A 15856-nucleotide genomic window follows, 5' to 3' on the forward strand; every position below is an offset into this window, starting at 1 on the left:
ATCTAGGACCACTTCAGGACTGAGATGAAGTCAATGTGGTCTGTTGCATTTTCCTGATACTGCTTGCCTGTCAAAAGTATGATGCCACAGGCAGCTATGCAGGGAGGTAAGAGCATGGATTTGTCCGTGAAACGGATGTGGTCATGATTTCCTGCTCTGTCATTTGCTGGAAATCCCTGATGTCTGCTTTGTCATTTGTCAAATGGGGGTAACTTTGACTGTATTAGTTACCCACTGCTGTGTAACAAATTACCCCCCAATTTAGCAACGTAACACAATAAACATTATCTCACAGAGTTTCTGAGGGTTTGGAATTTGGAAGTGGGGTTGTTCTGGCTCACGGTCTCACTAGGTTGGGGCCACAGTCATCCGATGACGTACAGGAGCTGGAAGAGCTGCTTCTATGGTGGCTCAGTCTCACGGCAGGTAAGTTTGTGCTGTTGGCAGGAGGCTCAGTTTCTCTCCAGGTAGACCTCTCCACAGGCCTGCCTGAGTGTCCTCACAACATGGCAAGTGACCCAAGAGAGAAAGGGATGCAGAAGCTCTAGTGCTATGGTTTTACGGCCAAGCTCAGATGACACACACTGCCTTTTCCACAATATACTACTGGCTACGTGGATGATCCTTGTTCAGTGTGGGAAGGGAACCAAAAGGCCTGAACACCAGGAGCCTGGGGTCAATGGAACACCATCTTGGGGCCTGCCTACCACCTTTGTCAAATGTCTTCATTTTCCAAACTGGACTAAACTTACCCTGATGTTATTACAAGGAATAAATAAGGAAATGCATGAGCAGCGCCTTGCTCTCAATAAAGCCTGCCCCCTTGCGCTAGGATTTGGGGCAACTCTAGTCTGGGAGGACACTCAGCTTAGGCACCATGGACAGAGTCTGGGAAGTAGAGGAAGCACAGCTTTAACAGAAATCTGACAAATTACAACTCAGAAGAGACGGCTACTTAACCGTGGAAGGTGGACCAACAAAGTGGCCCCCCCATGGACGAATATTCCAACCTGCTGTTCATAATAAACCTCCTGACAGCCCAACCAAATTCCAATATTTCCGCACCCAAACGGGACTTCCCGATTTAACTCTTGGACCTGGAAATACCATAAACTTTGTTCAGACCAAGTGTTCTGATGCGGGCGAGGGAGTGGAGGAGAACGGGCCCCCGAGTGGGGGGAGGCAATCACTAGAGCCGGGGACCAGCTGATCAAGATGCTCACCAGGAAGATGGTAATGCTGAGAATTTGAAGGAAAAACGGATAAGACTGGGAATAAGAGAGTGAGGAGAAGACGGCCAAGGTTAATGTATTCATCATCTTTCAGGAATGGAACAGAGGCTGAGGGGGTGGGAGGGGCACTGAATGGAGGTCACGGAGCTCGCGAGGGATGGCGGGGAGAGGAACGTCGGGGGGAGCAATTCCTCAGAGCCAGCAACCGGGGATTTTGAGCCAACCCTCCTCCACTGCCCCTGGCATCCACGGCTGTGGTGGAGACTCACACCTGGGTGACATTAGCAAGGTCCGCACATGCCATCTAACACCTGGAGAGATCTCGGGTAACACCCGAATTTCCGATTCCTTTCCGCCCTCTGTGACGTCTCCCCAGGGAAAATGCCCCTAATTATTTTCCTAGAACATGGTCCTGATCGCAAGCAAACCCTTCACCAGGTCTCAGGAGCCCAGGCCAGGCCCGCCTGGCCCCCAGGTCTTCCTTCCCCCGGGCCCCTGCTCTCCAGCAGCACTGGCTTTCTCTCTGCTTCCCTCACCTGCCTGGAACGTTCTAGATCGCCACGTGGCTCCTCCCTCATACCAGTCAGGTCTCAGCCCCAGCGTGGCCTTGTACCATCTGCCGTGGCTCCACTGCAGCCTCCTCGCTCCCTGCTGGTCACTAACGTTACCCTATTTTACTAACGTCAGACTACTTCTGTCTGAAATTACCTTGCTGATGTATTGGGTCCTTGTTTACCATCGGTCTTCCCTCCGCTAGACTATAGTCACTAGGAGAACTCAGGGGTCTGTGCTGCCACCATCACCTCCCCAAACGCTGGAACTACCACTCAGGAAATACGCACTGATGGAATAAATCACTAGACCACGTTGGTGCTGTCGGGGCTTGTAAAGACCTCTGCTGCCTTTCAAAGAATAACAGCTACTGGAGTCCCAGGCCTTCCTTGGAAATCCTTACACGACCTGGAGCGATGGGGCTCAGTGCAGACCCAGAAATGACAGAGGCGAAGGCTGGACGTTTCCCTCTGCACCAGGCTCTGTGGACGGGGCACCGAGGAAGCTGGAGCCGGCACCCCAGGAAGTCACAGCAGTTTTTTCAGATCGTATGCACGCATGGCTCCAAGGCCGTGCCAGAACCCTTGGCTCCAAAACAAACAAGCAATTTAATGAATAAAAAACTAAAAAAAGAACGGAAGGGAAAACGTGGACCTCTGCAAGCTCCAGGAAACTTCTTTCTTCTGATGGCTCAAGGAATTCCTGCTCTCAAACAACAGCTAAGTGGTTTGACAACAGCCAGCCTACTGGGCAAACAGGTGTTCAGACCCCCAAAGGATTTGGTCGCAGATACGAAGTCATTTTGAACTATTTATGGAGTCTATTGATTCCATCTCTGATGGAGCTTGCTTGATACATGAGCACCAAAAGCCTGCAAACGACCTCAGAAATATCCACTATGGACCCCGCTTCCACACTGTTCTTTTCTTTGGAAACAGAGAGACATCAGGGACCCTGAAGTCGGAGAAGTAAAAAGTCTGCACACACCATCATCCCCCGCTGAGCAGCCTGGCCAGTCCGTGGGCAGATGATGCGTGGTGGCCAGGAACACGCAGACCAAAACCCCACAGAATTTCAGCCCAGGACTGGGATGAAGTGAACTTAGCCCCAGCCCTGGCCAAACCGGGGCCAGAGACCTGATGATTCGTAAGGCCTCTTTTCCTTCTAAATCACACTTCGTGTCTGTCGAGGTGGAGCTGGCGGGGGCTGGGGGCTGGAGCCGGGGGCAAGGAGAGGCAGAGAGGGCGGAAGGTGACCCACCGCTGGGGTAAGAGCGACAGAGGTCCTGTCTCCGCTCTGTTCACAGCTTTGTGGGGAAGGCACTGAGGCTTTCTCTCAGGAAGGCTCACGGGGGCCTCAGAGGCAGTGCAAGAGATGCCAGAAAGGAAAGCAAACACTTCACCGGGGACACGCCTGACCTTTGCCTCCCTAACATGAGTGAAAACCCATCTAGCTGTCCCCTCAATCTTTCCTCCTCGTCCCTGAAACAGAGTTGATTCCCTTACAAAAGAGAGAATGGAGAACAAGGGCAGAGTGGGCTGGACACATCACTCAGGGCAATGCCAGCCAACGTCAGGGACAATGAAGGGCTCGTCCTCCGCCACTGCGTGCTAGGGAAGCTCACGGGGCTGGGTTGGTTTTAGAAGCTGATGATAGAAAGAGCCTTAAAATCCATCTAGTCCTCCACCACATCCAGGACGCTCCATAGTCAGGGCACGTGTAAACGTCGTTCAGAAAAGAGTCTCAGTTTCCAAAGGGAGACATCCTCTTGTTTCTCACTTGGAAACACCCACCCTCCCCCGGGTCACCCGTCTCAGCACTTTCTATAACAGGTTCTAAAACAAAAAGTTTCAAGGATGCCCTGGACATGCCCTGTACATCTAGACCATACAGAAGAGCTGTCTGACAATCTAGGACAGCCTCTTCCTCCAATCAAGAGACAAGTTCTACGACCTTCCACGGGGGCTGGGGTGGGGGCGGTGCTCTGCATTGTTTTGCTCTGCTGGTTTACAGAGTCCCATAGAGATTAAGGACACAAATTCTAGAACAAGCCTGCCTGGTTCTGAGTTCCAACTCTGCTATTCCTGGATGTGTGGTCTGGGGCAAGTTTCCCCACCTCCCTCTCTGGGCTCTGTTTTCTCGTCTATAAAAGGAAGAAAACCAATATCTACACCATGGTAGATATAAGGATTAAAACAAGTTAATACATATAATCTTGTATCAACTCAGCTGAGATCCCAATAAAGATTAGCTATTAATCTGAAAACTGTCTTTACTTTAAAATAAAAGTAAATAGAAAAATAGATGGGGAGCAGAAGAAAGTTGTATTTTGTTAAAAAAAAAAGTGGGGGGAGGAAGCAAAGATGCCATGGGGATGCTGGACACCCGTTTTTAGAAGCTGCATGTTGCAGTGACCAAAGGTAGACCAAGAGGGGTAAGAAATAAGGTTTACAGTATGATGACCAAGATCTTAAAACGATTAAAGCCAAGGATCTAATGTTATCTGACAGCTGACCTAGCCCTTGAATCTCCCAGCTGCTGGCTACCATATTGAGTACCCTAATTCTAACAACTGTAACCATAGCTTGATCTTGGAAAAATAATCACAAACAAATAAAGCCCACGAGGCTGTTTTCTTTCCCATCTCCCGGGGAGTGGCACTCATGTATGACCACTACAAGAAAGGAAGAATTCCCCTCGTTGCCATGGAAAGAGCATCCCCTGTGGTTGAGTCAGGGGAGCGAGAGCCCCAGGCCCACCACTGCTCCATCTCCCTTTGCCTGTAAAAGCCAGACGTTTGGTACATGAGCTCACCTGTTGCCCCAGATGGTCCGCACACTATCTGGAAAGGTTAATGACTATTGTTTCTTTCTCTTGGAGATTCAGGTTGAGGAGGGAATAAATTCTTACCTCACATAAATAAATTGAGATTGGCCAGAATAAAAAAGAAAGGACCAGAAAAGTATTTTGTTATATTAAAAAAAGCCCCCCAAACCAAAAGAACAAAATTTTCCTTGGTCACCTCCCCTGCTTCTCCGAGTCCCTATTGCCTGATGAATTCGCGGGTAGTGATATGGCTCATCAGGAACTCAGAGAGTCTGGACAACCCCATGGTACTGCAGCCTAGTATGATCTGATGAAATATCCCTGCTTTATCTGGACCGAGGTTGGGCAGGGGGAGGGGCGGGGGAAGGGGACAATGGAGATTATGATGGGTCAAGACACACCAGGTTACCTGCCGTGGATTTCAACTGTTCTGATCCGGCTTCACCATATGCAAAATCACGACTATGAGCTCCTAGGTGCCAACTGTAAATTCACAAAGGCTGGTTGGCACGAGACGGGCAGTGCTGTCCAGAACTCAGGTATCCCTGTGTCTGGGATCCTGGAAGGAGCTAATGAGGTCCTTCCCCACAAGTGACACCAACAGGAGAGAGCTGGGGGGCTGCTCGGTAAGGCTGAGCCAGGCTCTTGGTGACAGAAGCCACCCAGCCAAGTGGCCAGTGAGTAACCGATGGCCAACCAAACTTTCAATTAAAAACAATCTCACAGTGTGTGTCAGTGACCCTACCATGTTTCTGGATCTGACACACCATGGGAGACTTCAGAATATGTTAGATAAAGGGCTGTCTATTCTCTGTAAACAAACTCTCCAAATTTCTCATGACCAGTTTGTTCTCATTTGTAGAGTCAGGACCCATGTATATCGCTCAGGACAAAAATCCCAGAATCTTCCCTGATTTATTTCATTCGATCACCCCCATTTCCAATCCACCAGCAAATCCTCTTGGTGTCACCTCCAAAAATATTCTAAATCCAGCAACCACTTCTTATATTTACTGCCCAGATTTCAACTGACGCCTCACCACTGGTTTCCCCGCTACCATCTTGTCACCATCGGGTTCCTTTCTCCACGGAGTAGTTGGAGTGAACTTTCCCAGAGGAAAAATCAGATAATGTTGCTCTACAGCTTAGAGTCCTCTGACAGCTTCCCACAGCACCCGAATCCCCACCATGATCTGTCCCTGCCAGAGCTCTCTCCCAGCCACACCCCTACCCCTCCTTCACTAGGCTCCAAGCTGGCCTTTTCTCTGACCCTCAAACACACCGTGCTTGTTCCTGTCTGAACACCCAACTAGTCTTTCGACCTGTAACTCTCTTTCCCAGGTCTCCATACGGTGCTGCCTTCGTGATTCGGGGTTCCTTTGCGACACTTTCCCTGACCACCTCCCTAAAGCTGCCCCTCCCCTTCCCCTGCAGTTCTCCCATCCCATTGCCCAATGCATTTCCTTCAAGGTCTCTTCTTCATACTATTATGTGATCATTTATTGGTTTCCACACTCTTTGTCTGTGTCCCCCCACTGGTCTAGGAGCTCTAGGAGGGCCGGGACCTTTCCCATCCTCCTCAACTCTGTATGCCCTGTTTCTGCACATAATAGGCAGTGAGTGGAGATCCTAAGAACACCAATCAATTTGTTTCAAGACTGTGTCTCAAGTTGTTTCAATTCACCTGGTCTTTGGGGCACCTGATGGCAAGTTGTGACATGCATCCACACATCTTCTAATGCCCCAGACACTGGTCAAATAGCTCCTGGGCGCGTTTGTGTCCAGCTGTGGGGCACCGTGAACTCTCTCTCTGATCCATACAACAACCCTCCCCTTCTCTGGTATCAAGGGTATCGCCATCACTTAGTAAATGCATCAAAGTTGACCGTGTGCTTCCCATATGCGGGCAATACTCTCGGCACTGCGGACAGAGTGGGAAACAGTGGAGGGAGGCTGAGCTCTCAGGGAGTTCACAGCCTGGCACCGCGATCATCTCCCTCACTTCTGCAGCCTCCTCATGCATCCCATCATCGCCAGGCTGGGGGTGGTCAGTGCACACACCTCTTCCTGCTGCCCTTGGCATTGCTCTTTCCTCACTCTAGCCTGCGAGGTTAGCCCACCAGCCTTTCACAGCATCCCAGGGGCAATGGCGGTTCCTGCTGCCCTTCGCATTGCTCTTTCCTCACTCTAGCCTGCGAGGTTAGCCCACCAGCCTTTCACAGCATCCCAGGGGCAATGGCGGTCTATCTGCTTGGCCGGCATGTTCCCTCTGCTCAAAGAGGAGCTCAAATGTTTGAAACAGTGGCTGGAACCAGAGTCTTTCAAAAATCATTTAATTTTATTTGGTGCCATTTTCTTTATGGAGTGGAATTTAGTGGTATTTTCTCACTCCATTACACTATCAACGCTCGCAGAGGGATCTTCCCTGGAAATCCTTTATAAATCAATATCTCTTTTCCCACCCACTCTCTGTAATCCTTACTTTGCTTTATTTTTCTTCACAGCACTGACCACCCCTGGACACATATACCCTCTCCCTATTCACTATCCCACTATCTCAGACTCTATCCCTCTCTCCATCCATCCACCCATCCATCCATCCACCCATCCATCCATCTATCCATCCATCCATCCATCCATCCATCCAACCATTCACCCACCCATCCACCCATCCACCCACCCACCCATCTACCCACCCACCCACCCATCTACCCACCCATCCACCCATCCACCCACACATCCACCCATCCATCATTCCTGTTGGATATTCAACACCCCACAGCCTGCTCCAACTCTGTCCTTTCTTCACTGGTGTCTCACCAGGGCCTAGAACAGTGCCTGGTACACAGCAGGCTTTCAGAAAACATTTGTTGAATCAATAAATGGACTTACTGCCCAAAGAAGAAATATAATAAACATTTCCCCCAGAACACAATCCATGGATTACTACCATGGGTTTAAATTCACAGATGACGATATAAGAAACAAACCACCTTGAGTTAATATTATTATGCAAAAACAGGCTTGTGATTCTAGGTACTGGATAGCCACAGGCCTCGGGGGCCGGTAGTACCCAAAGCGTGAAATGTGGTCTGTTCTGTCATGGCCCCTGCAGTGCCCTGTGAGGGCGGGGTGACAGGAGGGGAGATGCGGACTCCGGGGGACACCGGGCTACGGGAAGAGACGCAGCAGCCTTCCTCATCCTCTGCACATGCACAGTCACCACTTGCTAACATTCTGGTCCCTTCTACTTTGGAAGTTTCCCAGTGACTTTCCACCTGGGATGGAGTTAGAACGCCCTGATTGGAATTCTTCACCTTCCCTAGTTCTGCAGGCTCTGCCTGTGAATTAAGGGCATGTGTGCTGGGGCAGTTGGTCTCTGTGGCCAGGCTGGGGGTGCCTGGGGTCACCTGGCAGTTTCAGGGAGCTCAGGAGTGGATTGCGGGGCCCAAGATGCCAGACCCACCAGAACGGAAGTTCAGCAGATGCCACACATGCTACCTTGGGGTGAAGGAGGCATTTGATGGCCCACCTTTCCCTTTTCACTGGGTCACGCCCTTCTGCTTCCTTGGTGAGGCGGGTTTTACTGGGATGGGAAGGTGCTGAGCTGTGAATGGGGAGGATGGCTGTGGTATGGAGGGAGCTTAATGTATGAGGCCTCTGGTCCAGATCTACTGGCAGAGCTGGTCTGGAGGGGGATCTTCCCATTGCTGTGCTTTTAGGACCCCTACAGCCCTAAAAGCCTCCCAACTTAATGGTTCTATGACTGGCAGTTTACTTGGCCTCTCAGAGCCTCAGTTTCCTCTTTTGTAAAAACACTGTCCTTCTCAGAGGGTTCTTGTGAGGACCAAAGGGGTTGATACGTATAATGCCGTGAGAATAGTGCCAGGCTGACGACTAGGGATGCTTGTTCAAGAGAAACAATTAAACAAGCATCCACCAGCCAGATAGGCTTCTGTCCCCACTCCACTCACCCTTCAGCCCCCGGTTCAGCTGCTCGTGGGGCGGGGGTCTGGCTGTAACCAGAGGCAGCATGGGGGGTGTGGCGTCTGTCTGGGCATGATCATGACAAGAAAATGACATTTGTGCCCTAAAGACGGACCTTCCTCTTGGGGTGGCGCTCAGCTGGGACAGCTGTAAGGTTCTGGGCTCCTTGTACATTGAAAGCCCTCACCAGCACCGAGGGCAGCATTTCCAAGGACCTAGATGGTGACCTGAAACTCTATCCCCTTCGCCCATTTTAAGGAGCAACGTGAGACTTAATTACACGGAAGGAAGGTTCATCCCCAGCCACAGAGACTCCTGCTGTCCTCCTCACGTTCTGGAAGGATGCATCTCAGGTCTCGTTACTGCTACACCCTTTGCGGGACGAAAGGGAAGTGACCTCTCCATTTTCTCCCACATGATTGAAGAGCGCCATTTCAGAGGACCTCTCTTGCAAACCCAAATGCATCCAACAAAGCTAACAAAACATTGCCACGATCACTTTAAAGCATTTGTAACAGCCCTAGTCTTTGCTGATTTGGAGGTGCAAATGAATTGGACAGAATGTCTCAGAAGGGTAGTTGAGTGTCATGGTACAGACACTGCTGGACCACAGAATGAGAGGGTGAAAACCCCCCTTAAAAATGGGCAAAGATTTGAACAGACTCTTGCCAAACAAGATATATGCATGGCAAGTAAGCGCATGAAAAGATGTTCAACATCATGACTCATCAGGGAAATGCAAGTTAAAACCGCAACGAGGTGCCACGCATGCTCACTAGAATGGCTAAAATTAAAACAAAACAACTTGATAATACCAAGTGCTGGTCATGATGCAGAGTGGCTGGAATACACATATTGTTGGTGGGAATACAAAAGGGCTTCAGCCACTTTGAAAAACTGTTGGTGGTTTCTTATAAACATACTCACCATATGACCCAGCAATCCCACTCCTGCGTTATCTACCCCAAAGAAATTAAAGCATATGTCCACACAAAGACCTGTGACGGATCTGTATGCATTTGATCATTTATGTTACACCAGCCCAGGGAACACAGCCAGTGAGGCAGTACATGATACTACACAGGCTTTGTTCTGTAGTCATTTATCTGCTTTCTATGATAACCAGGGACCAAAAGCTATATATCTGAGGTGGAACCAATCATATCCTTACCTCTGGGGAGAAGGAGGAAATGGGTGGGTGGTTCTTGAGTGATCTAAGCCAACTGGGTAACTCTAGTTCCTGTGCCACAGTGACTGGTTCAGAGATGGTCAGGTGGCCTGATTCAGCCCAATCAGATTTTTGTTTGATGATGCCAGGTGAGGGATGAAGGGTGGGGAGATATTCTCCTCCTTCCTGGTCAGTGTGAAATATGAGGCCTGAAACTGCTACAGCCCCCCCCTCCTTTTGTGCCATGAAGGAAAACATGTATGAGGAAGGGAACAGAGGAGGTTAGTGACAAGAGAATCACAGAAAATGGTGCTGGAGTCTTGATCAAACCATGCCTGATGTCCATTTTCTTCTGTATTTTTCAGACACTAATAAATTTCCATCATTTAAGAGGCCAAGTTAGAGTTGGGGATTTTTTGTTACCTGAAACCAAAAACCTCTTACCTAATCTACATGTGGGATCTTATCTCCAGAGATCATTTCAAGGAAGTAGAACAAACCAGGAACAAGTACTGCGAGCCAAAGTCAAAGCGAGCACAGAGATCTGGGATGAGGATGCAGAGGCCATCGAGATGGAGCAGCACAGAGCTGTGGGTGACCTTAAAGGAACCCTGGGCCAGGAACAACAGCATATATCAGGGAAAGGTCAGGTGTGGGGCTCTATCAGGACCGGGCCTTGTGGGAGACCGGCCAGGGAAAAGACACCAGGGAACAGTGAGGGAGACGGCCTCAGGCAGACAGCCAGTCACAGGATGGGGGCATCAAGAGGGGACCATTTATGCTGCCTGGGCCAACTGCCCAAGGAGGGCTGCCTCTTGCCCAAGGTCAAGCTTGGTCTGAGAATTGAGCAGAGCTAAGCCTGCAGATGGGGTTCAAGCAGGTACAGCTGCTCTTCTGATTCAGTTGGTCTGGACTAGGGCAGGGGATCTGCTTTCAACAAGGTCCTCCTGAGGCAGGCGGCCTGCAGATGACACTGGGAGAAACTCTCTTTTCCTGGAATGTGGGAGAATCCAGCGACTGCACCAGCTGGACCTGACCTTGGCCTTGGTCTACTCCTGCACCACAAATTCTCCTCTCCAGCTCCTCACCGGATCAAATATTATAGCATCCTGCCTCCCAGATGAGGCCTCCACCTGCACCTGCCCCCTTCCTTTCTCCGCAGATCACTCGTTCTCTTCCTTGTGCCTTTTTCCCCCCACTCTAGTGGTGGTGGCAGGCCTCCAGCTCCTATTTTTAGCTTTGGCAACTAGCGGGGTGAGGTCTTCAGCCTCACCTGTCCTCAGTCCCTGGTCTCTTGGGGAAACTGGATGCTTCTCAGAACTGGAACTTGATAGGTGATGTGTTTGTTGTTGGGTTTTGTTTGGGGAACAATAAGCCAGGAACCAAGGTGTACAGGTAACTGGGGTGGTCTGTGGACCTCTCACTGTGTTTCTTAGCCTGAATCCCTCATCTGTTTGGTGGAAGTGTAAGCCCAGCAGAGGATGATGCCATCTGATTACAAGAGGAGCTTCTACATGAGCACTTGTTGGGCTGAGAGCTTCCATCACCCAGCTTGGGTCACCACCATCATGCTGGCATGTCTATTCTTCGCTTTGTCGCGAGCTCCTACACTCAACATTTCTAAGGAACACACACGGGCTAAGGGATAATTATAAGAACCCAATAATAACATCTGGAGGTTTTTAATTCATAAGTTTCCCATGTGGAAAGAGAATGGATTTTATAGTCAGCAGATGTGGGCTCAAATCCAGGCTGAACTACTTCATGGTAGCCCTCTGCCCACAGATACTCAATTCCCTGTCTGTAAATGAGGACAATACTATCTTAAAAGTCAGGGGGTGTATTTCTACAAATATTTATAAAGCATCTAGTGTGGTGCCTGCAGTTTGGTGAAACTCAATAAATAGTAACTTATTATTTTTTAACATATATAGCATCTATCTGGTTTTTCTTATTTTTTCCATTTCTCTGCTGAAATTACCCATCCTTACTTATTCTTCCCACCTTTCCCTATTTAAGACAGATGGTAGACAGTTTAAATTCTTTTCTGCCAATTCTTGTATCTGGATCATCTGTGGTTTACTTCTGCCGCTGTTTTTCCTTGGTTATAAGTTTGTTCCTGCCTCTTCACAGGTCCTGTAATTTATTGTTGCATCCTGGAAATTATATATGGAAGAGTGAGAACTGAAGAATAATACTGGTTCTTTTCCCTCTGGAAATTTCCAGCTCTTCTCTCCTCTGTTGACTAAAGGGAGGAGGTGATTATTCAGATGTCAGCCTGGGTTCAAATGTCAGCTCACCTCGGCTCAGCCCAACCGCATCCAGCTTCCTAAGGAAGGGCCAGTCTCACAGTTCTTATCAGGGTTTGGTCTGGCATTGCAAATTCCCAATTCCCTTTGGGTGCCTCCATTTCAGGTCTCAGGAGAAGGTGGGAGATGGGGCAGATGGAACGATTTCTTTCTGTTCGTCGGCCCTGCCTTCACTTCCGTTTTTTTTTCTCAACAGATCTGGGGTGGGTGGATCAAAGCATTGTTGTCCTGGATCGTCTTTCAGACTCCAGTGCATCCCACCCCTCTCCACCCTTGCTGATGCTCAGCTGACCTGTCTCCACCCCGTGAAGTTCTGGGACCTGCTGCTCCCCTGCATCCAGACCCACCAGGGCTCACAGCTCACGTACGATGGGCTGCTCTCTCTAGAAATCAGTTCATCAAGCCTTTCTTGTCTCCACTGTTCCTTGATATCCATATAGAAGGATGATTTTTACCTTATCCAGATTTCTCTTTGTGCTCCCATGGGAGCTCAGGTCTACTGCATCCCAAGTGGAAGCAAAAGTACCTAGAATGGCAGCTGTTATTTTGAACAGGAAGGGCTTTCCCTATGTGCAAGCTATCCTGGCCCTGAGCTCTTGGGAGGCAGCCTGGCACTGAGGCTTGTCTTCTCCCAGGGAGCTGGAGATGAGACCCACTGGACGGCTTATGTTTGAAGGCTGAGTTTTGAGTTTGTAGCCATGCTTTATGGACCTCACTCATATCTCCCCACCTTTACCATTTCAGGTCCTTCCAACAGCCGGCCTCACATGTCTCTTTGCTTAGGGGTTTTCTCTGGACCCCAAAGTCCATCCTGCCTATGCCCAGAAAATTGGAATGTTGGGGAATTCACATCCCTCAAAGGCAGTCCTTAGGCAACGATGGGGGAGGCTGGTGGATAAACATCCCTGCTCCCTCCCCCTTGGGTGAGATAACTTGGAGGCCATGTTCTACACCGTCTCCCAGTCCCCCCAGAAGCAGTCAAACCAGTTGCCCACACTAGGGACTTGCTGGGAACACACCTTCCTCGGCTGCTTTTTCTTCCTTATCTCACTCCCCAACTTCCTGGCTGGGCTGTCCTGGGATCACCTTTTAGCTAAACTACTTGAACTTGAACTTGTGTCTTAGATTCTCTTCTGGGGGAACCCAATCCAAGGCAGGTTTCCATTCAGAGGCACCACCTCTGGGTGCTGCCTGGGTTTGTGTAAAGGGGCCGGCATGGACAGGGTGTTAGTTGAAGAAAGGCAAACCCAGCCAAAATTAGGTGGACCTCACCAAAGAACATCAGGCACGTTTCTAGGATCCAGGAGAGCTGACAAGGGGGCTCATGACAGCCTGTAATAACCGGAATATGAAAGTCCGGTATCTGGGATTCAGTTAAACGGTTTACTGTCTGTCTGTGGTTATGCTTTTAAAGCTTAATACACTCTGAATGGTAGATTTAAATTCATAAGTACGTTGTTTTGCAAAACTGGCATGAAGTTCTTTCAATACAATCCCTGAGATACATTAGCAAGTTGCCTCCAGAGCTTGGGGTTCTCTCTTTGTTATTATTTTTTGCTCTTACATAAAGAAACTTTGCAGGACCACAGCCTTGTAAACGTCTTGGTGGGATGCCAAGAATTTCTCTAGAAGCCACTTTCTAAGAAGCAATTTCCTTCTTGTCCCATAAAACTCCCCAAAGTACCTTAGGCGAACACCAAAGCACTGGCTATGTTTGCAAACTGAAAATATAGCAGACATTTAATTACATCGAATTCATCTAAACCCTAATTGAGACAGGAACTCAAACCTTATGGCTTTATTACTTTAATTTCAGATGGGTAGCAGACTTGGTCACAAGCAGCCCTTCATGCCGGGATACATTAGAGAGAGGCCCACGGGCACTCACTGGTAATTCTCCCAGCAAATGAAAGTGTGGAGCAATGTAAATAACACTGCTAAGTGAGACCCACGACTAGATTTATTAATCAGCTCAATTCCCCATATCCATCATTCGCTGTAACGTTCCTCTGTACCAACGCCACTGCCCGGGAAGGCTTCTCAATAGGTAAGGCAGTGCCTGTGTCTCACAGATTTTTGTTTTCCTCCCACTGATCAGAAAGCACAGAGGCAAGGACCAGTCCTCTGAGATCATTCTTCTACCAACTCCTCCTCCTCTTGATTCTCATTTAGAAGACCTTCTCCCTGACTTTCCTGTCCCTCCTCACCAGGCATCCTGTGCCTGTTCCACTATTTCATTAAAAAGTTCTGTCAACGGGTAGGTCAAATTACTGCAGTGACCTAGGGTGGAATCTAGTGGCAGGGACCCCAGGGAACCTTATTCTTCCGAGAGCTGATCATGCGTCTAACTTTTATTGAGCATTTACCATGTGGGTCAGGTGTTGCTTGATGCTGAACATGTTATGTTTCATCCTTACAGAGATGCTAGGAGGTAGATGCCCTTGTACCCATCCTATAGACAAGAAAACTGAGGCTTAGAGAGGTAAAGTAACTTCTCCAAGGCTCCACAGTCAGCAAATGGCAGAGTCAGGATTCAAACCCAGGCCAGTCTGATCCCCAGGCTCATGTTCTTTCCAAAACATCATTTTTCTCCCTCTGCGAAGACTTCTGGGATTCTACAAAGGTCTGAAAAAGAGAGCTGGGTGGCCTTGGAGCTCTCTGAGTGGACACAGGACAAGGAAAGTCAGCAGGGAGGGTCGGCCCCCAGAATCATCCCATGGGCTGCGCCTAACACCATCGTGGTAGTTGGTGTTTCTCTCCACAATCATGTGAGATGAGCTTGGCAAAGACCTTCCCGGGGTGGTGGGTGAACTGACTGATACCAGCACTTGCTAAAGTTCAAGAAGCAATGTGTCTTTTCTGTTCTAACCAAGCCAGTGATCACCCTCATTGCTAATAACTTATGAAACACAAATGCATTCAACCCACCTCCTACGTAATTAGCTGCGTGGTATTTACTCAGCACTTTCCAGCCAGTTGTTTCATTTCTTTACGTTATTTCTCGCCCTTTGGGCCTGACTTTGCATCAGGCTTCAGGTACGAATGACTAATGAACTAGCAACAGCACTAATACTCATACTGCTAATGGTGACGATGCTAATTAAGACAGTGCTGACAGCCACAGGCTCTGCAGAATGTGACTTCATCTCTGGGAGGCAATGAGAGGGTGGCCGGCACAGGTGAGAACCAGAAAGTACAGACGGCCCCGACGGCAAAGACGGACACTCATTTTTTGCGATACTAACCACATTTGTAGGAGATCTAAAAAAACGCCACATCGTGGGTCCACAAAATCTAAGACAAGAGATAACTGACTGAAAGAATGAAGAAAGAAAATGTTCAGTCTTGCAAGTTGGGTGGAACTCAATCACCGCGTATGGACCCAGCTGCCCAGCAGCTTCCTCTCAGAAGTAAGCATCCACCTGTGGGCTCTGGAGCCGACCTCTGACGAGATCAAGGTGTCCCTCTGCCTGTTGCCCAGAAGCATCAAACCCACCAGGCAACCCAGACAAATCAGTTGGCATAAAGAAGACAGACAGGAGTGAAAAGCAAGCGATGCGGAGGGCAGTGGTGCCAGGGCGCAGCCGGCATTATAGACTCTGGAGTCTGCCTGAGAGTTGGGTCGAGCTGGGCGCCCCTGGCCAGCTGACCACACGACGAGGGGTCTGGAAAAGGATGTGGGAGAAGGTTTGCAGGAGCTTCCTTAGCCCTGCAAACCAACCAGCCGCTTCTAGCAGGACCCTGCATCCTCCCTCCACAGCCAGGAGGCTGGTGGGGTCACC

At 49.3% G+C, this 15856-nt stretch overlaps 1 protein-coding gene across 4 annotated transcripts in view; it reads right to left on the reverse strand.

Annotated features, from left to right (window-relative positions):
• The window catches only part of SLC24A3 (solute carrier family 24 member 3), a 466771-nt gene that overhangs the window by 111596 nt on the left and 339319 nt on the right, over positions 1–15856 (reverse strand). The gene's annotated exons all lie outside the window — the stretch shown is intronic.

This window comes from Eubalaena glacialis, chromosome 13 (genome assembly GCF_028564815.1).
Source record: "Eubalaena glacialis isolate mEubGla1 chromosome 13, mEubGla1.1.hap2.+ XY, whole genome shotgun sequence".
NCBI classification, from domain to species: Eukaryota; Metazoa; Chordata; class Mammalia; order Artiodactyla; family Balaenidae; genus Eubalaena; species Eubalaena glacialis.